At 30.9% G+C, this 26761-nt stretch overlaps 4 non-coding genes across 4 annotated transcripts; all 4 read left to right on the forward strand.

Moving 5' to 3' along the window:
* Positions 1–17328: 17328 nt before the first annotated feature.
* On the forward strand, positions 17329–17448 carry TRNAY-GUA (transfer RNA tyrosine (anticodon GUA)). The gene is made up of 2 exons: positions 17329–17365; positions 17413–17448. It is a non-coding gene; the product is annotated as a tRNA-Tyr (tRNA).
* Positions 17449–20244: 2796 nt separating this feature from the next.
* Positions 20245–20354, forward strand: TRNAY-GUA (transfer RNA tyrosine (anticodon GUA)). The gene is made up of 2 exons: positions 20245–20281; positions 20319–20354. It is a non-coding gene; the product is annotated as a tRNA-Tyr (tRNA).
* A 1673-nt stretch (positions 20355–22027) lies between these two features.
* On the forward strand, positions 22028–22146 carry TRNAY-GUA (transfer RNA tyrosine (anticodon GUA)). The gene is made up of 2 exons: positions 22028–22064; positions 22111–22146. It is a non-coding gene; the product is annotated as a tRNA-Tyr (tRNA).
* Positions 22147–23963: 1817 nt separating this feature from the next.
* TRNAY-GUA (transfer RNA tyrosine (anticodon GUA)) lies at positions 23964–24083 on the forward strand. The gene is made up of 2 exons: positions 23964–24000; positions 24048–24083. It is a non-coding gene; the product is annotated as a tRNA-Tyr (tRNA).
* Positions 24084–26761: the final 2678 nt, after the last annotated feature.

The following is a 26761-nucleotide window of genomic DNA, read 5'->3' on the forward strand; positions in this document are numbered from 1 at the left end:
AAATCCCTCAACTACATGGAGTACGTGATAATATCATGAATTTGTAACAAAGTGCTACAATGGGGGGAGTGGGAGTTAAAAACATCATTTTTAGAGTTACATCCTAATGTTCAATCAATTTATCCTCCAAAAAATCTAAAACTTGCATCATTTTTTTCCTAACCTGCATATCACTTTGATCATCAACAAATCCATCGAAAAATGTGCAAATTCATATACAATACACAAACTGCATTACAATGTGTCATAAATGCCCTTTGGTCATCATGTCGCACGAGTGAATTTTTTACAAGCCCCCTTAAATTGAGTTAGCATTACATATGACAGATTTTACATCACTCAAAATGCAATTCAGACAAAAGGCATGACTCACACCCCAACAACAAGCATCCCTTAAAAGGTGAATGGCATGTAACTTCAAAAAGTATTTCCGAACAGCAAAAAGGAAAAGAAAAAAAAAATTCAATAAATTTTGCATCCCATTCCAACACTTACATCTAGTCATAAATGTAAAATTATGCAAAATTCATGTTCTATGTACGATAATATTGTTATATCCAATACCCAAAATTTTTCATTACAAAGGCATAGCAGCAGTTACAAAAGAACTACAAAGTTGCATCAAAGAATGTAATCAATGCATTACTTTGTTGCTGATCCAGGCACACTCAATGGATGTGAATTATTTATTTAGCTACCCAAAAAAATCGCCGCAGACTATCTGAACAGCTACAATGTGTCACAAAGTTGGCATCAAGCTATAAAAGCGTTTTTTGTGCAAATTTTTGGATATGCTGCGGAGTTTATCAAAAAAAAAAAGTTTTACATTTTCTATGCCAAAAACTTTGTCTGTGGTTCTCATTATTTTTATTCTATTCGAGCAGTTCCAGCTACGAATATTAGTTGAATTTTCATAATTAAATGTTGATACAATGCAAAGCACATAGCATATCAAATTATAGAGTATAGTATGAAATTTTTCACATTAAAATATATAGAGTGACTATAAAAACTCCTGCTTTACATCCTCACTGGCTTGACTTCAATGGAAGTGTAATAAAAAAGAATTTTAAGAAAAAAAATGTTTAACTTTTTTTGGATGATTAAAAAATATTTGTAAAGGGATGGTGACTTGGAGGTTGCGTTTAAAGTATCAAAATTTATCGTTTTTAATTTGAAATTTTTGTTTTTTAAAATTCTTAAATTTTAAAGTTTTTTATTTTTAAAAAGTTAGGGATTTTTAATTTTTTGAAAAAATATTAAAATTTAAAATTGTCCGGTTAATAAACCGAAATTTTATTTTAAAGTTTTAAAGTTTAAAATTAAAAAATTTGAAAAACTTCACAATTTAAAAATTTTAAATTTCTAATTTTTCATATTCCAAAATTTAAATTTCTAAATATTACGCTTTTCATTAAATTTTAATTTGTTAAATTTTCTAATTTTTTAAATTTAAATGGTGTTTTAAATTTTTAAATTTTTCAATTTAAATCTTAAATTTTAAAATTTTAATATCAAAACTTTACGATTTTCATAATTTTTTATGTTTTTTTTTAAATTTCTAATTTTTTAAAATTTTAAAATTTTTTAAATTTTTAGATTTCTAGATTTTTGAATTCAAAGTTTTATTTTTCTCAATTTATATTTTCAAATTTTTTGAAAATTGAACATTTTTTGAAATTAAACATTTTCGGATTTGAAAGTTTTAAATTTTTCAATTTTTCTTTTTTTGAATTTAAATTTTTTAATATTCAAATTTTTTAAATTCCTAAATTGCAACCTTTTTGAATTTTGGACTATTTAAATTTTTTAATTTTCTTTTAGCGTTTTCAAATTTTTTGAATTGTTTCAAATCTTCAACTTTTTTAGTTTAAAATTGTTTAAATGAAATTTTATTTTTAAACTTGTTTTTCACAATTTTATAAATTTAAAACTCGTTAAATTTTTTAAATTGAAGCACTTTTCAAATTTCATATAATTTCTTGGATTTTCATATTTTTGAACTTTTTTTTGAATTGATTTGTTTCAATTTTTCAATTTTTACAAAATTTCAAGTTCTTAAAATTTTTAATTTTTCAATTTTCTAAATCAAACAATTTTTGAAAGTTAGAAGAATTTTTGAATTTTTCCAAAAATTTTTAAGATTTTAGATTAAAATTTTTAATTTTTCTAATTTTTAAATTTAAAAATCAAGTTTCTAATTTTTAAATTTTCTTTTAAATTGACCAAAATTTTTAAATTTTTAAATTTGAAAAATTTGACATTTTATAATTTTTTTAAATTCTTTTTTAAATTTTAAAATTTTCATTTTTTTAATTTATTTTTTAGAAATTTCAAATTTAATTTTTTAAACTTTTTAATTTTTATTAGTTTATTTCCTCTTGCCTCTACTTCCGTTTATGCCAAAAAATTGTGTATGCTTGGCAGTGCTAAGTATTTCAGATGCTAATGACATCGCTCGTTGTGTCGTTCTTCCGTCAAAAAGAAAAAATCTCTGAATTAATATGTATATGAGGATATATACAGGAGCACATGAAGCGAATCATGCGGTTTAATGGCAGATAGTTAAAATTGTTTTTTTTTCTGTTCCTTACTTTTATTCCATGATTATGCAAATTTTTTTACTCTCTCGTCTATATTTCTCTATGCTGCTGATGATTCCGATTATTTTTTCCGGATAATTTAATTAAAAATCATAAAATGTTTGGGTGATGGTAATGCATTCATATCCTACGTTGACATATACAGTTAAGGAAATTTAATTTTCTCCTTCCATTCACCAAACTAATTTAAAATTTTCAATTGAGAAAATATTTTCAAAATATTTTCCACACATCCACAGTCAGTCACACATGATGGACGAAAAAAATGAAATGAGAATGAAAATTAGTGGAAAATTTAAATTTTCCAAAATAGAAAATGCACATTAAAATGAGAACTTTATTGTCCATTCATTGGCCTTCAACTGAATGTCTATTGTACTATTCACTTTCTCGTGCTCATGCAAATGAAAAAGTTGAGGATGTTAGATATTTAAAAAGGAAGTAAGGGACGCATTTTGTAGAGAACTAGCTTATACATGCTTCTCTTTTGGCTCTATAGTTTGTAAAAAGTTAGTTCCGCTATAACAGTTGATGGGCAATGTTTTTGGCACACCTTGGTGGTAAGCTTCTGCATGCGGCATTCTCAAGAACATATGGCTGCTTACACTATTATGCCGCGACACAAAGGTTGCCCACCGGTGCTTTATATTATTCTTCGTTTTCGTCCAAAAGTGTTCGCCCAAAACTGCAGACCTGGGACCGATTTATTAATTTACGCATGCATATTAGGACAGCTAGGATAGGGTGACAATTGACAGACGGAAGCCGGCGATAGAAACAGCTTTATACGACATCTAAGGGTGGCCATGTATCACAGTTGATCTCTACGGTCATCGAAGTAAGTAAGTAAGGATAGGGTGGAATTGGGTAATCTAGGGATTGAGTAGGTGTGTTACCATAATATAGTCCTAATTACCCGGATAGACTCTAACGTACATCCGAAAAATGCAGGAATTCACATTTAAAATGCAGAAAATGGAGGCCTTTAGGTCTTTAGTACTTTAAAAATTAGTTCCCTGGTGTCAAAAGGTGGACAACCTTTTTTTGTGTCATGACTCATCTTGCTAGTAGGCCGTAATCAACCCGTACCTGGAATGCGGTTCGTAGCATTTTTAAACAATTGAGGCAGATTGTCCTCCACTGCTACTTGTTAACCAACAAACTGACAACAAATGCAAGTCCATTAACCAGAATTTAATGTTGCTTACTTACTTTGCTGACTGTACAGATCAATTGTGATCCATAGCCTCTTTGAGATGCCTTCAGAAGCTGGTCATATTGCTGGCTCCCGTCTGTAAATTACCAATCCTAAGTGCAATATTGTCTCTATCGACAGCTTCTATTCAAGGATTCTATGATCATCCACAAGCTCTTTTATCATTCAGACATCAACAGACAAAATGACCAAAAAAATCCACAAAATCCCTTCCAAAAAAATCCAGTTATTTTAAAAAAAGAAATGAAAATAAATGTCATGATAGAACAATGAGCCATAGACGCGGCAACAGATTTCAATTTGATCTATTTTTGTCATTTCAAAAAAAAAAATTTTTTTTTCTTTCAATATCAACGTCCCAACCTCAGCACATCAAACATGTGCGAATGAACTATGGAAATGAAAAATTATTGTATGGACAAAAAAATGGAAAGAAAGGGTTGACTGTGGACAATGGACTGTTTTGTAGAGGTGACAGGAATAAAAAAAAAATGAATTCTACACGCGAATTCCACAAGAATCAATTAATTTTCATTTCATCGTACTTCCTGTTATTTCCACTTCTTTTTTTTATTTACAATTGTTGGATTTTTCATATGGAAATAAATATATTTGACAGGATTGACTGAATGCCATTCTTTTGGATATAGCTATGGAAAAGTTTTGAGGATATGCCAAAGGAATCCTTTGTTATGCATGCATGTAAAAAATTCAATCATTGAAATCCATTAAAATATTAAAAAATGTAAAATTGGAAAATAAATAACGGATGGATTGTTGGAGCTGCTGTTAAAAAAATGTCCAATTAATATGCGATTCATCTTTTTTTTGATATTTTGTGCGTGATATTTATTGATGTGTTTTGCAATTAGTTTCGTTGAACGGTGTTGATGGCTTCTTTTGTCTTTCGATATTAAAGGCATTTAACGGGATTTTTGAGGATTTTTTGAGGACCAATTGTGATGGTTTCATGGCTATATCCTAGAGTTTATAGATACAATACTAAATTAAATTGGCAGACGATCTAGAGTTAGATCTTAAATGTTTGTTAAAGGGAATCTGAATTTAACAGCAATCTCGAGAATTCGTTGATGTCAAGGCATCGGGAACCCTTAATAAGTGTGTATAACTAGTCAAAGTAAACTTAAAAGACCAGGACAATCATGGACACATCTACAGATTTTTCAAAATCATAAGATTGCAAAGTTATGGGGTTATGCTGTAATTCCAGCAACATAGCCTCATATCTACCCAAGTTCATTGAGTTCGCTTAAATTCTGCAGTAACCCACGTCTTCTGTGTTTAAAATGCGCAATCCTACAATTCTTGATCAAATTCTACAAATTCATAGTCAGTATTAGGGATATAATTAGGTCTTTAATAGAATATATCAATGAGAAGTTCGTATACAGGACATGCAAAATGCACGAGTCGTTTATATATTATTATACTCAATTCAATACCAATTTTAGACCAACTTTAGACGTCTCAGCTAAGGAAGTGTGTAAATATACTCAGATGGTACGATTGTCTGGCTCCAGATCGCAATATACACTCTAATATGAATCATCAATATGAATGAGTCATAATGACCTCAATTCTTGTCACAAATTCGATCTGTTGATATAAAATCCAAAAAAAAAAAAAAAAAACAATTTAAATTCTTTAAAATATTGCTTCCAGAGTGTGGTTGTATCGAAAACGAACGTTAATTTTTTTCAAAAAAAAAATTTTTTGTGGTTAAAATTCAAATATTTTCTGACCGTTACTTCTATTTTTCTTCGTAACGTAAATTTTGATTTTAAAATAAGTTGGCTTCGAAAAGTTTGAATTTTTTTGACAATCTAATGTCGAAAAACTCGAAAATAAGACGGCCACACTCTGGTTGCTTCTTTTATTGAATATGACTAAAATTTTGTCCATAAAAGTCAACCTGACTTGAACTTCCATCATCCAATCAGCATAACTACCAATACTTTCACAAAAACATGACCAAAAATGCCATTGTACAACATATGAGTCATACATTCATTATCAAACTGTATTTCATCATGCTTTGTGTCATCTATGAGTCATCAACATACTCCTTTAACCACTATCCACACAAAATTACTCAACACATTTCAAAAACATTTCAAAACAACTAAGCAGGTCTGACCATGAATATTTCAAATTCAGTATATATCCATCACATCTATCAAACATTGTTCTACATGTCAATTAATGAAAATTGTCCAAAAAACATTTCGTCACTCACCCTACGCATGCATGCCATACATTACATAACTATTTTACGCGACAAGTCAATTATTTCATACTCAAATGGACATACAATCCATATATCACATGCTAAAATCTCAATTGAGTCTCCAGTTTAGAGCATTAATCACTTTCGTTGCTCATTGTCCTTCAATTTTCAAAAAAAAAGAAGCACGAACTCTTTATAAAATATGAAATTTCTGGACGCTATCACATAACAGCTTCCATACAGTCCATTAACTAAATTTATTGTTTATATCTACGACCGATTCAGTAATTAATTAAAATGGTCTATTCATAGATATATATTTGAATATTGCTTACTAAAAAACAGAAATAACAATGCGTCTGTCAATCTGTGAACGGAACGGAGAACAGAAATATGTCTGTTGACATTCATTGGAATTCTTTTTTTTTTTATTTTTCAAGTACTTCGCGACATTGAAGTGCTTTATGTGCGGAAAAAAAATCTTTCATTATGATACATATATGCGATTTTTTGGGAGACTTGGTGCGGGAAAGTAATTGGGTGGCTATATGAAGTGTCTTTGATGGAACTGGGTGGCTTGATGATGAGGGAACCTAAGGAAATAGGCATGAAATGTGTGTTTTTGTACATGCTATATTATTACAGTTTTAGGGTCTAATAACATAATGCTCTGACTTACTTCCTTGGCTGGGGCGCACTGGAGCCCATTGCCGCGTTTAAAGAACGTCTATAGACTGCTTTATTACTATCTCAAGCGATGATTACATAATGTACAGCTATTTAAATAGTTTGATAAAATTCATGGATCAATACAAAGGCGACTACCGAGCTCTTTGAAAAGGGCTATTGTTAGAGATAGTGCATCATTTGTAACGCACTTGGTATCCATAGAGTCAGCTTTATTTTTGCCCTTTTGCACTTATTACGTTACGCAAAAAAACTAATTTCTTGACCCCCTCTCGTTAGAAAATGTCCATGCAAAAAAAAATTTTGGTTAAGGCTGTTACAATATCCTAGACCCACCCATTCCCCCTAAAAAGCAAGCGTAATAAGTGAACGGACCTTTATGAGAATTTAAGACTTACCACTAGTAACCAACTGACTGGTAAACAGGTATAGATTATAATAGAGAATTATAATCTATTTAAGCTAATGATTAAACATAGCAATTAATAAATATTAAGAACAATGCTGAATAACTGTCATCAGTACATTTTTCAAATCCTAACAATTATCGAATAAAAATATTGTCTTTACCATCGTGTAGGTTATTCTCTAACTGATCTTTTTTGCATTTTTTTGCAAAACCGACAGTTTGAAGAAATTCAATACAAATTCACTCGACTATGTAAAGCAGATTCTCTAAAACAAGTCTTGAATTAATGTCAATATTTTAAATAAATTAGGGTTTGGTTCTAGTTATGCAGCTCGGTTCGTGTGTTGGATGCCGTTTTGAGGTCTTTGGTACATAATGTGTTTCCACTGCTAGGTATACAAGGTGTCTTGTTGGCTTTTTTTACAAAATCTAACACACACGAATTGTAACTAGGTACATTGCAGGGTTTTTCAGGTTATGACGTACTCGTGTCTTTACAATGTCCAGAGCTTCCAATTGATTCGGATCACTATAAATTATAGGTCTAAAGGTTGTGATGTAACAGATTAATGATTGCAGTGCCCTTCAAGCATTATGTATGTATATGGTTTGGGCAAGAGTCGCAAGTCTACATTCTAAATGCACAGACCTGCAGTTTGCACCTGTATCTTATATTTTGAATAATTCTGCAGACCTGTAGTGATGGTTGAACCCCTAAAACACCAACCATTTTGTCATCAATATCAAGTATAGTCATCCAGCGTACTAGACAATATTTATTGACGAGCAGACGCATTTATTCAATCCATCAGCACTTCAATAACTGTTTCATTACCAGAAAAAAAAAGAGAATTAATTTTTTTTTGTTAATATCCATGCCTTTGTACACACAGACGCTCATAGATACACGAGAAAGAGTTGTAAAAAAATACAGCAGAACCAGACGCGTACTTACTTCAATAAATAGCTTAAGGGGCAATAAAAAAAAAGGAATGATAATCGCAGAAAAAAAGAGTATAAAATGTAAATTCATTTGCAACATTAAGACTGAATATAATCCCATTTACCATACTACTCGAAGCTAAAGATGCTTTTAACGAATTATAATAATCTTGATGCTATTAAAAACGATAAAGTAGGAGAAACAAAGCAGTAACTTACTCATGAGTAATCAAAAGAAATAATGTAAATTTTACTAATTTTCATTCCCGAAAACTCCTTTGAGGCAGCATAGCTGCGTCGCTGTTTGCCGCGAAAATTTTATTTTTACGAGCTCATTCGAGAAAATAAAGATTAAAGTCATTATCAAACGTTAGCAGATCATTTATACCTCTTTTTTTTATGTGCATCTCCAACAGGGTTGCTACTTACTCTTAAAGGGTTATGTGGTATTATGTAAGAATGTTTTTGTCTGTTTCATTTTAGCAGATACATAAACTTTTTTTATTGATACTTGCATACTTGCATACTTTTGTGTTATTGTGGTGAAAGGGTTATGCCGCAGGTTGGCTTTTGCGGGGGTTTGTTTAGGATTCGAAAGATATTTTTGTAGAGGAATTGAATTTGGTTGTTGACTTTTTAGATAAAGTTGTAAGAGGGCATCATGCTACAGAATAAAAATCCGCCAGAAATTGAAAAAGTTGAAAATGTTGAAAAAGTTCACCTCTTGGTGAAAAAGTTGAAAAAGGTGAAAAGTTAAAAAAGTTGAAAATGTTAAAAAGTTGAAAAATTTGAAAAAGTTGAAAAAGTTGAAAATGGTGAAATGGTGAAAAGGTGAAAATAGTGAAAAAGATGGAAAAGTTGAAAAAGTTGAAAATGATAAAAAAAGGTGAAAAAGGTGAAAAAGGTGAAAAAGGTGAAAAAGGTGAAAAGGGAGAAAAGGTGAAAAAGTTGAAAAAGTAAGAAAATTTTAAAATGTTGAAAATGTTGAAAATGTTGAAAATGTTGAAAATGATAAAAAAAAAGTTGAAAAAGTTGAAAAAGGTGAAAAAGGTGAAAAGGGAGAAAAAGGTGAAAAAGGTGAAAAAGGTGAAAAGTAAGAAAATTTTAAAATGTTGAAAATGTTGAAAATGTTGAAAATGTTGAAAATGTTGAAAATGTTGAAAATGTTGAAAAAGTTAAAAAAGTTGAAAAAGTTGAAAAAGTTGAAAAAGTTGAAAATGTTGAAAAAGTTGAAAAAGTTGAAAAAGTTGAAAAAGTTGAAAAAGTTGAAAAAGTTGAAAAAGTTGAAAAAGTTGAAAAAGTTGAAAAAGTTGAAAAAGTTGAAAAAGTTGAAAAAGTTGAAAAAGTTGAAAAAGTTGAAAAAGTTGAAAAAGTTGAAAAAGTTGAAAAAGTTGAAAAAGTTGAAAAAGTTGAATAAGTTGAAAAAGTTGAAAAAGTTGAAAAAGTTGAAAAAGTTGAAAAAGTTGAAAAAGTTGAAAATGTTGAAAATGTTGAAAATGTTGAAAATGTTGAAAATGTTGAAAATGTTGAAAATGTTGAAAAAGTTGAAAAAGTTGAAAAAGTTGAAAAAGTTGAAAATGTTGAAAAAGTTGAAAAAGTTGAAAAAGTTGAAAAAGTTGAAAAAGTTGAAAAAGTTGAAAAAGTTGAAAAAGTTGAAAAAGTTGAAAAAGTTGAAAAAGTTGAAAAAGTTGAAAAAGTTGAAAAAGTTGAAAAAGTTGAAAAAGTTGAAAAAGTTGAAAAAGTTGAAAAAGTTGAAAAAGTTGAAAAAGTTGAAAAAGTTGAAAAAGTTGAAAAAGTTGAAAAAGTTGAAAAAGTTGAAAAAGTTGAAAAAGTTGAAAAAGTTGAAAAAGTTGAAAAAGTTGAAAATGTTGAAAATGTTGAAAATGTTGAAAATGTTGAAAAAGTTGAAAAAGTTGAAAATGTTGAAAAAATTCAAAAAATTCAAAAATGAAAAGATGAAAAAAGGTGAAAACGGTGAAAAAAATAGAAAAATTTCAAAAAATCTTCCATGTCCAATATAGCTCATAATTCTAACTCTTCTCCACTTATTTCTATTTTATTTCACATTTTAGAATAATAAAAAAATTTAACAATGATTAAAAAATTTTGATTGACATCAACATGTCCTGAAAATGATGAATAGAATCGAATCGACACACGTGCCTATAAATCATGCAACATAGTACGCGTGCAAGCATGTCCTTCATGTATGGACATGCTGCTGTGAATTTTTTAAATCATTGTTTCGATTTTGACTCCATTTTTTGTTTTCGTTACTGTTAATTACCAACGGCACTAAAATAATACAAGCGACTGTAATAATATTGTTATGCTGTTAATTATGTGTCAAGCATAAGATTCTATCACCGGAAGTAGCAATCGCTTGTGGAAAGTGTTGAAAATTTTCTACAAAATCAGATAAAAAAAGTCAAAAAAACAAAAGCCATTTGACGATAATTTTAGTCGATAGCTTAACACATGCGGAGTGAGAATTGCTTGTGCGTCATTAACTTTTTATCAACGATAATTGTACGGCAGTCTTAATGTACATGCCTTGATGTTTGTAAGATATAAGGAAATTTGCATATCATATGTAACACTCATGGAAAAAGTTTGAAATCCTTTTTTTAAAAATTTCAAAATATTTTTAATAATTTAAAAATTGAAAACAAATTTTTAAAAGTTTAAAAAAAATTTAAACAATTCAAAAAAATATGAAAAATTAAATAATTTAATGAAATTTTATAAAATAAAAAATTAAAATAAATTTTTAAAAAATAAAAAATTTAAATAAATATTTAAAAAATAAAAAATTTGAAATTTTTTTTCAAAAATTTAAATTTTTTTTAAAAAAATAAAAATAAATTTAGAAAATCTTTTTTGGAAATTATCTTCTTTTTTTGGAAATCCTTTTTTAAAAATTTGAAAATCTATTTTGAAAATTTTAAAAAATTTGAAAAATTTCAAAAAATTTGAAAAATTTAAAAAATTTGAAAAATTTAAAAAATTTGAAAAATTTAAAAAATTTAAAAAATTTGAAAAATTTGAAAAATTTGAAAAATTTGAAAAATTTAAAAAATTTGAAAAATTTAAAAAATTTGAAAAATTTAAAAATATTTTTCAAATAATTTTCATGAGTGCAACATAAAAGGATTTAAGAACGAATGTCTAATTTCGAAAAAAGACGAAGATATTCACGTATGTATGACTGACTATATCTCTCTAATTAAATGTGCTCTGCAGGCATTTACAGCAATTTCCTTTGTCTTTCAATTAAATTTTCATGTCTTATTTTACATTTAATTTATTTAATTTAAAGTTTCCTTAAAAAAAAAAAGAAATAATAAGCAAAATTTCTGGCTGTAAACATTACTTTCAATCAATTTAACTTTCCTATAAGTTTTATGTGTATGTAAATAATTTATTTATTTTACAATATGCTAATGCCACAAGGCAAAATTTAATGTAATTGAAAACTATGGGTTTTATTAATGCCATCATATATCGTGCACATCTCCTTAGAATACTCACATATTTATTTATTTAGTTTTTGGTATGGATTGTGCAGGATGTGACAACTTTTAATTATAATTAGGTGTTGGTTGGTCTTTTTCGAATTCTATGCTGTAGCTGATATATCCCAGAGTGTTGCTTTCTCAAAAACGACTGTTAATTTTTTTCAAAAAAAAATATTTTTGTCGATGAAATTCAAATTTTTTTTGACCGTTACTTCTATTTTTCTTCGTAACGTAAAATTTTATTTTAAAATAAGTTGAGTTCGAATAGTTCGAATTTCTTCGACAATCAAATGTCGAAGAATTCGAATTTGAGACGGCCACACTCTGATATATCCATTAACCAATAGCATCCAGGTGGCTTCCATATAGTGTTTTATGGCAGTTAAAATTGGTCACTTGGGTACCATGGATACCATGTAGCCCCCATCTAGCTGCCACTAAAAGCAGATCGAGTTAAAACATAATGTATTTTAAAGGATTGTATGAAGGTGTCATCTAACTACCGTCAAGCGAAGAATTTGTGTTTTGAGACCCTTAAAATAACCTTCTCCTGAATACTCTTCCTCCCCATTTAGGGAGGTGTTAAGGAGTTGATCCTTCCTTAAATATATCATTTTGTGTAATTTACAGTGAGTCGAAAGAGTGGCTCGGTGGTGGCATGACTTAGTATTTTGGTACCTAATTGTTGAAACACCAAGCCTACGATCATAGGTTCGAGACTCAACTATAATAAACTGTAGGTCTAATAAAGAGTGCGAAGTCTTGTGAACTCTCACTCGTTTAACAATCATTCCCCCAGAGTAGGCAGGACTCCAATGTGGAGTCCAAAAAAAAGTGGAGTCGGACTCCAAAGTCCTGTCAACTCTGAATCACCCACTAATCGTTGTAGTGCAGCTCTTGATCTCTAAGATCTGAATACGACGTTCAGTTCTAACCTACTTTTGCTAATATTCTGTCTATATCCACTAATACTCAAAATCGTCATTATCTAGCATAATCTTAAATTATTACACACACATCACCCATAGAACATCTAATACACCATACCAAATCATCACAAAAGCATCCATCCCTTGCAAATTGTCTTCATTCTCACATTCCCCAAAACAAAGAAAACTTCCTCCTTTTTGTGTTGTCTTAAAATTTAAGTTAGTTTCACTAGAATAATAATAATCATCAATTTAATCTAAAATTCCTTATGTGTAGCATCTACAATATCATTAAGTGAGTCTTACAAGTTTCAAAGTCAATAAATTTGCACAAAAAAGGAAGTCTCACACCCCTTTTTTATTCCTATGCATGTCTCTATGGTGTGGAACGAATCACCCTCAACATGTACAACATGCAGGAACACTGACTACTTATATCGGTTCTATCCCACAAAATTTAAAATGCTTCTTGACTGAGCTGACGAGATTAAAAATCAAATTACATGACAAGGTACCGAAACAATAAAAAGTCGTAATTGATCGTTTTATGCCTACGAACTTAGCATGTATATAGCTATAGCTTCCCATGATTATTATTTATGATACGCTTATCACTTGATTTTTTTTTTAAATTTTCATCCTCAACAATTTTAAAGGAATTGTCGCGGTTGTCTCACAACATTCTCGCTAATCAATCAAAATTCAGAGTCGCAAACTTCCTCGCATCTCCTTTACATTATTGTGTAACTGTGATTGAATGGAAACGATGATAAATTATTATTGTGATAGAAGCTTACAAGCATATCACACGTTACCTCTTTTGTTCATTCGAGATTTGCTGAATTATGTAACAATTGAAAGAATGAGGATGTTGATTGAAAACCCTTTTTTGGTTGTTGGTGCTGGATGTAATGAAAATTTGAATAGTTGCTTGGCTTTTTTTCTATTGTTTGCGTTAAAATAGGAATTAGATATGAAAATTGTCATGGGAAAGTTAAGTGATATAATTGAGATTTAAGATAGAATTGACAAAAAGTTGAGGTTCAAGTCCCTTAAGCAACTAAATAATTTTAATGATTATGCTGGTCATCCTGCTTCAAAATTGCAAATATTTCAACATTTTTTTTTTACAATTTTTAAAAATACTTAAATTTAATTTGGAGTCATTTTCGAATTCTCAATTAATTGTTTATTGATCGCTGAGCTAAAGTATTAACTTTGAATTCTTAATGAAATCTTTTATTTTCACCGTAAGGTACACCGGTACGGTACGGTGTAACCTGGAGTCAAATTTAGTATCAAAACAAAGCAGTTTTGAACAGCAGCTGAAATTTGGAATTTTTTTACGCCGAGTTTTTGACTAACTTCTTCAGTCAGACACTTCAATGTACATTACTGTACTTTCAAATCCACGTTCGTTCATGTAAATTCATTAAATACAGTACTGTACTGTTAAAGTGTCTGACTTTTTGTCAATTTCAACTAAAATGCATTATGTATCCAGAGCAAAGCAATGGCATTTTTAAATGAATTTTTGCAACGTCATAACGACAAAATGACAATTTCTCGCGACATGACAATCATTTGACGAAAAGAAGAAATAATAACAAAAGTACTAGCACCCAACTTTACTGTCATAATGTGTCTTTTAGGTACGTAATAATTCAAACTATTAGTCGAACTAGAGTTGACTCGATTTGGCTTGGCTTGGTGTTTCCGATTAATTCGAGTATATTCAAGTAGATCTAATATTTTGAGTCGACCTTAAAAAGGTGCAACTTGATATCAATTAATATTGAACTTTTATAATTTTGCACTTTACGTGGGTCGTTCAGATCAGCTATGAATCATGACCTCCCACAGGAGTCGCTTGAAGCTTGCTCTATCGTTTGGTTACACTTGTCAATTTCCGATACCAAGCGCAATACTATCTCTATCGACAGCTTCCTTAAAAGAGATCTTTGGACGTTCACGAGCTCTATTATCGTCCAGAAAGTCAGCTTTGAAGACCTTAATTAATAAAGTTTCCATAAGCCGTCTAATAGCATGTCCAGCTCATCGCAACTTTTTGTTCAGGTATAGCAAATAACAATACCTTTATTCCAGAATTTCGTGTAATTTAAAGCTATTTGGTTACTTAACCTACTCTGATTCCATACATTGATTCCTCTTCACATCCATTCCATACCATCCCAATTTCCAAACACTCATCAATTCAATTTATTACAATCTTCTTCAATCATTATGAATAAATTGCACATAGCATAAAAAATATAAAAAATTGCATCTATTAAGATGAAAATTGCATCACTTTCCCCCTTTTTCAACATCCAGACAATGACTGAACATTCCTAGTTAAACAGGCATTATGAATGATAAATTAATTCAAATTTTTATACATTTAATCCTGTAATGTGCGAACGAGTTCTTATTTTCGGAATTTTAATTTCGAATGGTTCTTATTTTCGGAAACAAATTTAAATTTCAAATGAACGTTAATAATCTAAACGAAAAAAACTCTAAATTAGCGTTTAATTATTGATTTTAAAGCAAGATTATGCTTAAACTAAACTAAATAATTGTAAAGAATTAAAGAAAAAGTCTCAAATAATGAAGAAAAGTTAATTAAAAACATTTAAGTTTTTCATTGTTTTCTTAGAATGTTTGTAAACAAACAATGAAAACAAAACCAAAAATTTGGAATAATTTTTGAAAAAAACTAACTTAAAGCTGATTAGTTTAGCTTTAAACTTCGATTAAATGATTGAAAAAGCTTCAATGAACATAATTAAATCGTTTATCTTGATTTAAATGAATCAACCAAGCTAAAAATCATGAAAAACTAAAAATTTTAAAAATTTTGATGTTTTTCAAGATGGCGGATTTTTTCCGAAAAAACATTCGAAATATGATTCAAATTTCTTCGAATCAACGTCCGCTTCAACTGTTCGCACATTACAGATTTAATCTAGTCAATTTTTTCGCATAAAATTCAATAGAATTCATAATATTGCAATATTTCAATGCTTTCATCAAAGTTTAATCTACATATGCACATCCATCAACGTTAATGGGAGGGAAGGGCCCCCTTCATAGATATATTTGAGTATTCCTTTAGATTTAATATTTTATCACATCCATTAAATATTAAATAAAAAGATATATGATAAGCAATATTTCAATCCTTTTGATGCTCATTCACATATGAGGGATATCCCGTTGTGTTCACATCCACAATAAAGACCACTTTAATCATATGGACATCATCTTTTGTTGCATGAAAAACTGCTCTTGTCAGATGACCAAAGAGATTCAATTCCTTTTTTTTTTTGAAATGCACAAAAGGAATCTTCAAAAAGGATGTTAAATGGCAAGCCATAGCCATAACAAAAGGAGACAAAATACTTCACATTTATATTGTACTTTAATCGCATTTTCAAAAACGCCATCGATTTTTTCGGTAATTCATTCACTTGTGGGTGATGTAAAACCTTTTTTGAAGGATACTTCAAGTGACCTGACCACTTTTGTACTCCTCTTGGTTCTTGTAAATCCTACTCGACACTTTGTTGTTTGGAAAATGATTGAAAATTTTTGTGAATGAAAATGGATTTGAATTGATTTTTAAGATGATGGTGGGTTAAGGGGTTTATGTGAAAATTGTGGTGGATTATGCAAGCATTTTGGGTGAGTGGCTGGATTGAAAATCACGTATATCAAGGATTTAATGCAGTTTTTGATGCTAATTTGGAAACTTACTTACTTACTTCTTTGGCGAAGGCGCACGGGGCCCATGGATCGATCTTTAGATAACTTCTGCCAGTCTAATTCCCAGCACTTTTGCATCGTTGCTCACACAGCAATCCTATGAGCTCTTTGGTCTACCTCGTTCCATCCAGAATAACTTTAAAAACTAACTAGCTAATAAAGCTCAAATCGCTAGCCATCGATTGGACTTAAGTCGACTTTTTCATACAAAATCCTAGTCGACTTTGAGTTCGGCTGGCCATGCATCTACAAATCTAGTCCACTTTGTGAATTGAGGAAGCAGATAGTTGACACGAGTCAAATTCTAATTCTAGGTTAAATCTCATCTAAACTTTAAAATTTCAAACAAAATTGAGCTAAACAGCACAATCGCTGGGACATTGACTATGTGACGGCAACGTGACGACTGCTTTTGATCCATTTATACGGTGAAATTTAAACTTTGACTCAGAGTTGTGAAACGGCCTGATTATATCGTTTGGCCAAAAACGGTCAATAAATGACTGGTCGATTCTCTCGGTCGCCGACATCGGCCATCACAACTCTGCTTGGACCAGCTTCTTGCTAAACAGAATAGTAAGGAAACCAACCTGAATAGCACAAATCTGTTAATCAAACTAAAATCCAGTATGAGGTCGACGTGACTCTGGCATAATGTTGAATTCGGTTTCTGGCATGATGTCGGATTTGGTGTTGAAAAAACGGAATCTGACACCGAGTCAGAGTCACGTCAACCTAGATCTGGAATCTTGATCGATTGACCGATTTGTTCTATTCAAGATAAAGCTTGACTTAATATTTAAAATCCTCCAATAGCATGGAACTGACCTCATCTCAACATTTTCATCCACATGAAATTTTACGAACCAAAAAACAATGAAAGATACAAAAAAAAACTTCAATTTCTTTTCATCCATCAACTTCATCAACCCATAAAATAAGTAACAACAGCGCTTATAAAATAGAAAGTAAACTAGTTATATCCAATCATAAAACATCAAATAATAACCTTCGATAGCTCAGTTGGTAGAGCGGTGGACTGTAGTGGTTGAATTCGCTTAAACTTCCAGCTTAAGTTAGAGTTAAACAGATATCCATAGGTCACTGGTTCAAATCCGGTTCGAAGGATTTTTTTTTATTTTGAAGATTGAAGGAGGGTTTAAGGATGTATGGAGGGGGTTGTTTGAGGTTTGTTGAGGATTTTTTGAATGAGGTTAGATTGGTTATCTTTGAGGTCATTTATTTATTATGTCTGGGATTGAATATGGAGAATAGGGGGTGGGATGGGTGATCCTAACAGTCATTGATCGTAATCAGTTGATTAATCATGATAATAGTTATCAGGGGTAAATCCAGGGAGGGATTTTTGGGTCAACCAACTAGAATTTTACATAAAAAGTTTTAAAATTCTTGCAAATTCTGGGTGCGCTTCAAGTGATTGCAGTCATTAGCACCATCACAATAGTGCCCAACATCATCGGTTGTCAGACGTTAGAGCATTTTTGCTTTTTGCCGTAAAAACGGTCGTCCCATAATGACAACGATGTTCTGCTCGGCATCTCTTAATGCATAGGTTCAACTTAATGCAGCTACACGTGTGTTCTAAATTTAAGATAATTTTACATACCCATTAATACCAATTAACTGTCATCAACTAATGTCAAAAGCACACTTTCATTCCACAATATATTATTAAAATCCACAACCTATCATCTCATGATTATGATCCTTGACGGGGAAATTTAAACATTCTAACCTCAAAATTATTGAATTCTAACCAACAATTTACTGTCATCATCAATTAGTTATTAGTTAAACTCATATGAATATCCAATATTAGTAATTACACCTCCAAAAAAAGTGATCGACATTCAAAAATTCATCAACCATTAATTTACTCCAAAAATTCTCATTAGTCATGCATCAAATGCGCTCTATACCTACACCATCGACAACTCTTTCGGGTCTTTTTTTTGAAAATACAAAGTTCAAATAAGCATCGGTACTCAAATAATCCGTCAATATATTTACATCACACAAACAATTGGAATCAAACAAAAGGAAGGGAAATAAAGAGAGTCACAGACAATGCCGGGCACTCATCTTTTATATCACTCAACTCACACTCAATAGTTGTCATTTAATAGATTACAACGTAAAATACCTTATGTCTGATTTATTTATTTACACATTGTTCCGTCTATTTCTGGATGCAAACAATTGACGGCACAAAAAAAAAGGATGAATGAAGACAATGGAAAGAACTTCAAAACATTTGAGATAGTCAAAGTTAGTAGAAATTTATAAATAATTGCTTTCATTTTAATCGAAAAATGCTACGGAATTGAAGCTTCATATTGCACCCTCGATCTATTGATGAACATATTCTATTACAATTTCGAAAGTATTTAGTCGAAAAGCTGATTAATAAATGAGTAGGGTGGCCAGAAAAATCGGGACACTTTTGAGAACAATCAGGACATTTTGAGGCTTTGTCGGGACACAGCAGCAAGGATGAAAAGTACAGCAGCGTCCCGGCAAAAATACAGCAGATGGCCATCCTATAAATGACAGATTCTTGTTTTTTTGGGTGAATTTTAGCTACAAGCTGTTGTAGCTGTAGATTGTTGAATTAAAATCGACAATATGGACAATGGACGAAGAGTGAGAGATGAATGGAAGGTCTTTTAATTCTACGAGGGATCTAATGAGGCGGCGAAGTTCCTCTAATAACTATTTTGTCAACAATTCATTCCTTCATTTTCCACTCATCATTTAATTTCACGGTAGAAATGGAAAAGTGGAGAAATTTTCTGTTTTGTTTTAGATGAGCGCGATTTTCGGGGTGAGGAAAGTTCAGATGTAGTCTTGATATGATGTTACCCCTGTTTATTCTAAAGGCACTAAGATTATATAATCATATCTGGATATAATGACATTTGCTTACTTACTACGTTGATCGTATATATCAACTGTGATCCATGGCCTCTCTCAGATTACGCCTTAAGCTGGTTCACTTGGGGAATTGGGGAAGCCGAAGTCTGACTCCGAAGCTAACCAAACATCTTGTGTATACCTTATCGTGGTATTCCCGGATATCGCTAAATACACCGCTGGCGACCGAGCTATGTGCCGGGATATGTACATGAAAGGATAAAGTAAAAGCCTATCAAAACCACCTTGTATGAAGGGTGGCTGCCCAACAATCAGACTAGGGATGGTAAGGCTTACAACCGACCATTTCCGAAATGAACACGTACAAAGAAAGCAACAAAAGGTAAATAGGACTAGCTAGCTTCAGTCTGCTAATTACTAATACCGAATGCAATACTGTCTCTATCGATAGCTTCCTTCCAGAATTTCTTTGGATTTCCACGAACTCATTTATCATCCACAAAGTCGTATTAATAATAGCATTTTTCCCTATAATTAGAGAAAGTGATGGCCGATGGCCCATTTGGACTTCATTTAGGTCTTTATCGAACTCATAAACGGAACTTGATATTTTTCATGAAGTTAGGGAATGTTGATGATTTTTAGGAAATGTGACTTCATTGGAACATAACTTTTCATGGAAAAGTCGACCCAAGTCGACTCGAATCCACATAAATTTTGAGTCGACTTCGAGCTCTGCTTTTCAGAAATTAGGAAAGGGAGGGTTCGACCCGAAATAATTTCCTGGTTATGGCTATGGTCGGTATTGTTAATTGATATCCATGTTAATTGCTATCCATGAGACGCGAGTTGATTTCTTTTAATAATTCCATTTTCAACATTAAACAATACTTCATGCTTTCATAAATTAATTTGCAGAATACACTCAAGTCAGCCTCTCATAATCTACTTTCAATTCCACTTTAATCGAATAAATAAAATATTTTGATTCAAAGACTTTCTTTCAGTCTCTAAAACATCAAATATTCACCTTCGATAGCTCAGTTGGTAGAGCGGTGGACTGTAGTGGTTGCAAGAGATACACTTGAGTATCTCATCCAGATATCCATAGGTCACTGGTTCAAATCCGGTTCGAAGGATTTTTATTTTGGTTATTTTTTTTGGATCCTGTAAATAAAAGGATCATGGGAAGGATCAGGAAGAAAGTAGAGGAACTTTTAGATTGGATCTGCAGAGAATTCACTTGGTGCGTTTGATATCGGAAATTAGCAAGTGGAAGCCAGAGATAGAGCCAGCATCAGGCGATTCCTGTGGGAGGTCATGGATCAGAATAGGTTTGTACGACCAGCAACGTAAGTTAGTACAGAGAAGGGATGGTAAGGTCATACAAATCACGAATTGGGATTTGCACAACCTGTCCGGGCTCAATGTGGCGAACCAGATTTTTTGCTGCCAAAATGGATCGGAATCGCCGTCATGAAGCCGTAAGGACAATTCCATACGGCGACGCAACGATAACACAGCGGTAAGAGTTCCTGATGCCGAGACCGAGACTTGTGGGGTAGTCTTGGACGGTGTCGGTCTCGATCTCGGTCTCGGTCTTGGTCTTGGTCTCGGTCTCGGTCTAGAGAATTTGTCCTTACTTTTCGGGTGCCGGGAATTTAATTCAATCTTGTCCCATATTAATGAAGCACATCTAAATTTTCCATACCCAGTAAATCGCCCTTCCATCCCATCCCTTCAAATATCCACCTATAAAAGAAAAATCCATCACAACTTGTTTCAATTTTACATTTACAGTGTAATGAAAACACAGCATGGAATTAATTAAAATTCACAATTTTCTGAGGGATATTTTGTTGTTCATTGCTGCTGCTGTTTATCGTCCATTCCTAACTAGCATTAATTATTTGTGTACCACTTTGAAACATATGTGGATTTTTACTCTTTTGTGATATTTTGCAATATATTTGAAAATTTACGCATTCATTGCAGTTTTTGGCACTAATATCACTTGTGTGCCTTTATGGTCAACATATGTTTTGCTTCTTTAATAGTTTTAGTTTTTTTGTCATTTATGGACGTGACTTAATGAATGAAAATATTTTTGGTGTAAATAATCGGTATTATGGTCCTTGAAAAATTGAGAGGATTTTAAAGCGGAAGTTGAATATTAAGGATTGTAATGGATATGGATATTAAGGTTGGAAAGCATTGTAGAGTGTAGATTATGATGGATTGTCGAATATTTTGAAGTTGTACATTGATAATCCCAAACAAATGTTTGAGGAACTTCACGTACAACTATTGTTTGATTTTGTTGGATTTAGATCTGTTTTGGATAAATTTTGCATTTTTAAGAAGATTTATATTTTTTGAATAATTTTAAAATTGTCAAAATTCATAAATTGAGAATTTTAAAGATGTGAAATAATTAAATTTGTGAAAAATTCAATTGTAAACTTTAAAATTTAAAAATTTAAAGCAAATTTCAAATTGTCAAAATTTTGACAAAATTTAAAATTTTTAATTTGATTTAAATTTGATTTAACTTAATTAAAAAATCAAATTAATTCTTAAAATTTTCAATCAAATATTAATTCTTTCAAATTTAAATCAAAAAATGTAAAAATTTATAAAAATTTAAAATTCTCACAATTTCAATTAAATCTAAAATTGTAAAAAAAAAAGATAATCAAATTTAAGATTTTCAAAATTCCAATCAAATTTAAAACTGCATTACATGCAACAACAGCGGTAATAAAAAAGAAAATAAACTAGTTATATCCAATCTTAAAACATCAAATATTCACCTTCGATAGCTCAGTTGGTAGAGCGGTGGACTGTAGTGGTTGAATTCGCTTAAGCTCTTAAGCTTAAGTTTGAGTTACAGATATCCATAGGTCACTGGTTCAAATCCGGTTCGAAGGAATTTTTTATTTGAATGTTGAACGATTTTAAGGATACTTTAAGGAGTTTTGAAGAAGTTTTGGATGGTACGTTGACATGAGTTTTTCCCAAGATTTTCCGAATGCTTAAATTAGGTTAAATCATTCTGTTTCGATGAAAATAAAGGATTGCTAAGACTTAATAGATAATGTCCCTCTTAGTTGATTTCTTAGCGCCTTTGGTGACCAATTATCAAATTCATTGGTCGAACAATTTTAACAGTTTGCAATGCACGGAAGTATTCTTCTTCGAGAGCTCGCCACATCCACGAATTCAATTGTCCTCTTTTTATACAATCTAAAATTCCTTCAGAAAGTCTATTTGTTCCCAGCTGATCTCAGCCAATTTATATGCTTACATATTTACACATATTAAGATCTCTTTCTGCAAGTTGTTTTATATTTAAATTTGATTTAAATAATTTCACTGAGACAGCATGCATAGTAACCTTTAGGAAGTCTACTAACATCGAAGAGAATCTCCGGAATTGTCAAATTGACCGTATATTCGACTCTAATCCGCCCTGTAGCACTTTATTGTGCTGAGTAACGGAATATGACTGTAGCCGACGAAAACGCAACAGACATTTTCGAGAGAATGATGCTTAGATCAATCTTTAGACCAAAAAGAGAAGATGACCTTTTACGGAGCAGTATTGCTCCTAGTTGTATCGGCTGTTATTCATACTGTTAATCATATTAGACTATTGATTTTCAAAATTTTTGAAAATAAAACAAAATTCTAAATATTTCAGAGTGTCAATTTCCAGTTACATCAAACATGTTCTTATGCGGAGCTTAGGTTACAATAAAAGGTTTTCCATCTGACTTTTTGCTCACCTTTTGCTGGCTCTGTCACCTAGTTTTTACAAATTCTCTGTCCGCATGCTGACATTCTTTCATTAGTTTTCTGCGCCAAGTAGCTTTTGGAGCTCCTGGTCGACTTTTCCCTTGTGGATTCCATCTAAGGGCTGTGTAACAAAATTGTGTTTCTGTCCCAGCAATGACAGTATAAATTAGTTTCTACACCAAAAAACTGGAACTATCAAGCATAACAAAGCGATATTTACAATAAATACATCACACAAAAACTGATAATGTTTAGCAATATTTCATCAAAACATTGATAAATTGAATTCCTTACTCATCATTAGACATCAAAACTAATAAAGACATTCCAATGATTTTCACTCACTTTACCTAATCGCCTAAAAAAAAAAGTTCTGAATTTTTGCACACAAAAAATCTATTCCTTAATGAAATAGCTGAATAGAGGATAAAAATGACTGCAATTTTTCATCTTTAATAGAATTCATGTATGTACGCATCACATTCGTGCAGTTCCTTCAAATTGTCAGTAAATTATTTTATTTTCACATGAATGGACATTTGATAAATGTTATGTCATGTGTGTGATGTCTCTATGTCTATTTTTTTTTGCAATACGTACGCATGCCGTTGTCATTTTTTAGCAATAAAATGAACAAAAACAGGACATTAGACGCTAACAATAGATATGATTTTTTTATGTAAAAATTGCATAAAATTTGAAATTGATAAATTGAATTTCCGGATCAAAAAGCAAATTTTGCTGCTGTCTGTTAATGTTTCATATTCATTAACAATTGCTATTACCACGATATTATGCCTAACGGTTGTCTCACTTACATTATGAATCACGATAGACACAAAGAAAACTTCAAGCTTACCAAGTAAAGTAAGACATGAAACAAGTAACAACAGCGGTAATAAAATAGAAAGTAAACTAGTTATATCCAATCTTAAAACATCAAATAATCACCTTCGATAGCTCAGTTGGTAGAGCGGTGGACTGTAGTGGTTGAATTCGCTTAAGCTTCCAGCTTAAGTTTGAGTTAAACAGATATCCATAGGTCACTGGTTCAAATCCGGTTCGAAGGATTTTTTTTTTATTTGAAAATTGAAGGAGTTTAAGGATGCTTTAAGGAATTGACTGTAGTTTAGGTTGATATATTGGCAATGAGTTCTTATAAATATTCAAAGTAGGTTGAATCGTTATGTTTTGATGAAGATTGAGGGTAGCAGCCCCTAAAATTTAAATTATTTAGACAGTAGGTTAGTGTGAATTACTAGCTTGTTGTTCTGGGAACCCATAGAATAATTCCTGAATGACTCTTCTTTCAAACAATTTCTGTCAGTTTTGCCAATGCTCAGCACTTCTTGTTAAAGATCTCTTTTATCACCCATAAATTCAGTTTGTTATAAATTTAAGCTAAAGCTCGAAGTAGACTCCGATTTTATATGATAAAATCGACTATAGTCCGTATGAAATTCCAGTCGGCTTCGAGCTCTGACTAAATTAGAAACTACCTTATACAATGCTTAAAGCACCCATGCCACTATGGGCCAGAATTAAAAATTCTTTCAAAAATTATTTCTGTTGCTTTTATGATAGTCCCTATATTACCCTATATAATGGTAGTCAAAATAGTTTCCAACTCAACTACATGCTGTAGGAGAAATAGCACTTTGAAGTTAGTAAGTCGCCCATTTTCAAGTATCATTCAAATTGATCTCACCGATTACTGTATTGATGAATCTTTTTGAAACTTTTTTGTTTATTAGCTTAATATAGATACTTAATTTTGAGATATAAAAAATTTTCCCAGGTATCGGAAAATTATGTGAAAAACTTAATTTTTCTTGAAAACCACGTGGTCACAATACTTCCGTTTGTCTAGCTCATTCCTAGTGGAATTTTATATTCTTAATTGTTCTTTATATTAAAGATATTATAATAATCTACAACTTTTGTGAACATATTGTGTAGTTTTGTCCAAGTTCTGATAGTGAAAAAATAGCTTTTTCCCAAAAAACTTCAATTTTTCGACAAAAATCGCTCTAGCGCTTCAGGGCTATAGATGGTAGTGGAATTTTATTTCAGATTTTGAAAGTTCTCTGTTTCTACTATCAAACAAAGCAATAAAATAAGAGTGCGTTCTCTTGGCAAAAGGCACTTTTTTGGCTCTGAAAGTCACATGTCACGCACTCCTCATATAGAAAAAAATTCATAAAAATTTTGGATTCAAATTAAATTTATTAATTATAGTCTAGATTGATAGATCTATTCAAGGCGCATATTTTGAGTATAAATATGTCATGTTTTGGTCCAGTTTTATGGGCAAAATTTCAAAATTTCGATTTTTACTAAAATTTTTGAGAAAAAACTAACTTTTTTTCTCGAACTCAATGAAACTTGTTCAAATTTTTTTTAAATGTTGTATTATTATGTTTATAACAACTTTTGTTCTGCAACTTTTCATAAATATTTGAATTCAAGCCTGAAAATTTGAAAAAACTTAAAAAAATCCTAATTTTTGGGTATTTTTTGAACAAATATTACGAAATCTTATCAAATATCAATTTTTAACATGACATAATTGACTAACTTTATGTTTTCGAGGATGGTCTTTCATTTTTCGATGAGAAACTTATAGGTTTTCATATAAAAATGTTCTAAAAAATGACTTTAAGTAGTTCGAGCAAGGAGATCAAAATATTCAAATTCACTTTTCCATAGCTAAAACTATTCAGATGACTTTAAAACTTTCTGAATTCAATTATTATTGTAATATTGACTAATTTATGGCTAGTTTTGGTAGTAATAATAGCTATTTGATCAGATTTTAGTAATTTTAGCAATTAAAATTCAACAAATAATTTTTTTTAATATTACAATCTTAGATTACACAAGATCTCAAATTTCTGACTGAAAGATCATTTTTGACTAAATTTTGACCCAGTTGCATAAAAGTGTTACCACAAAAATGCTTCAAAAAGCATTAAAAAGCATGGTCAACTGTTAGTTCATTTTGAGCTTTGTATGACTACTAAATCTTGACTTTGTTCAAATATTTAAACTTTTTCAACAATCTCTGCCCAACCAGACAGATAACAGACACTAAATATAAGCAAAATAATAATGGAAACTAAATTTGGACGTGATTTATATTTTCCTAAATTTTTTGGAAATTTCCGTTTGTTCAGTCTCTAAAATCCTATCATATAACTAGTATTACTACCAAAACTAGCCATAAATTAGTCAATATTACAATAATAAATGAATTCAGAAAGTTTTAAAGTCATCTGAATAATTTTAGCTATGGAAAAGTGAATTTGAATATTTTGATCTCCTTGCTGGAACTACTTAAAGTCATTTTTTAGAACATTTTTATATGAAAACCTATACGTTTCTCATCGGAAAATGAAAGATCATTCTCGAAAACATAAAGTTAGTCAATTATGTCATGTTTAAAATTGATATTTGATAAGATTTCGTAATATTTGTTCAAAAAATACCCAAAAATTAGGATTTTTTTAAGTTTTTTCAAAATTTCAGGCCGAAAATCAAATATTTATGAGAACTTGCAGAACAAAAGTTGTTATACACATAAAAATACAACTTTTAAAAAAAAATTGAACAAGTTTCATTGAGTTCGAGAAAAAAAGTTATTTTTTTCTCAAAAATTTTAGTAAAAAACGAAATTTTGAAATTTTGCCCATAAAACTGGACCAAAATATGACATATTTATACTCAAAATATGCCTTGAATAGATCTA

This window comes from Chironomus tepperi, unplaced genomic scaffold, assembly GCF_022539635.2.
Source record: "Chironomus tepperi strain 1889 unplaced genomic scaffold, CSIRO-AGI_Ctep_v1 contig_383, whole genome shotgun sequence".
Lineage (NCBI taxonomy): Eukaryota > Metazoa > Arthropoda > Insecta > Diptera > Chironomidae > Chironomus > Chironomus tepperi.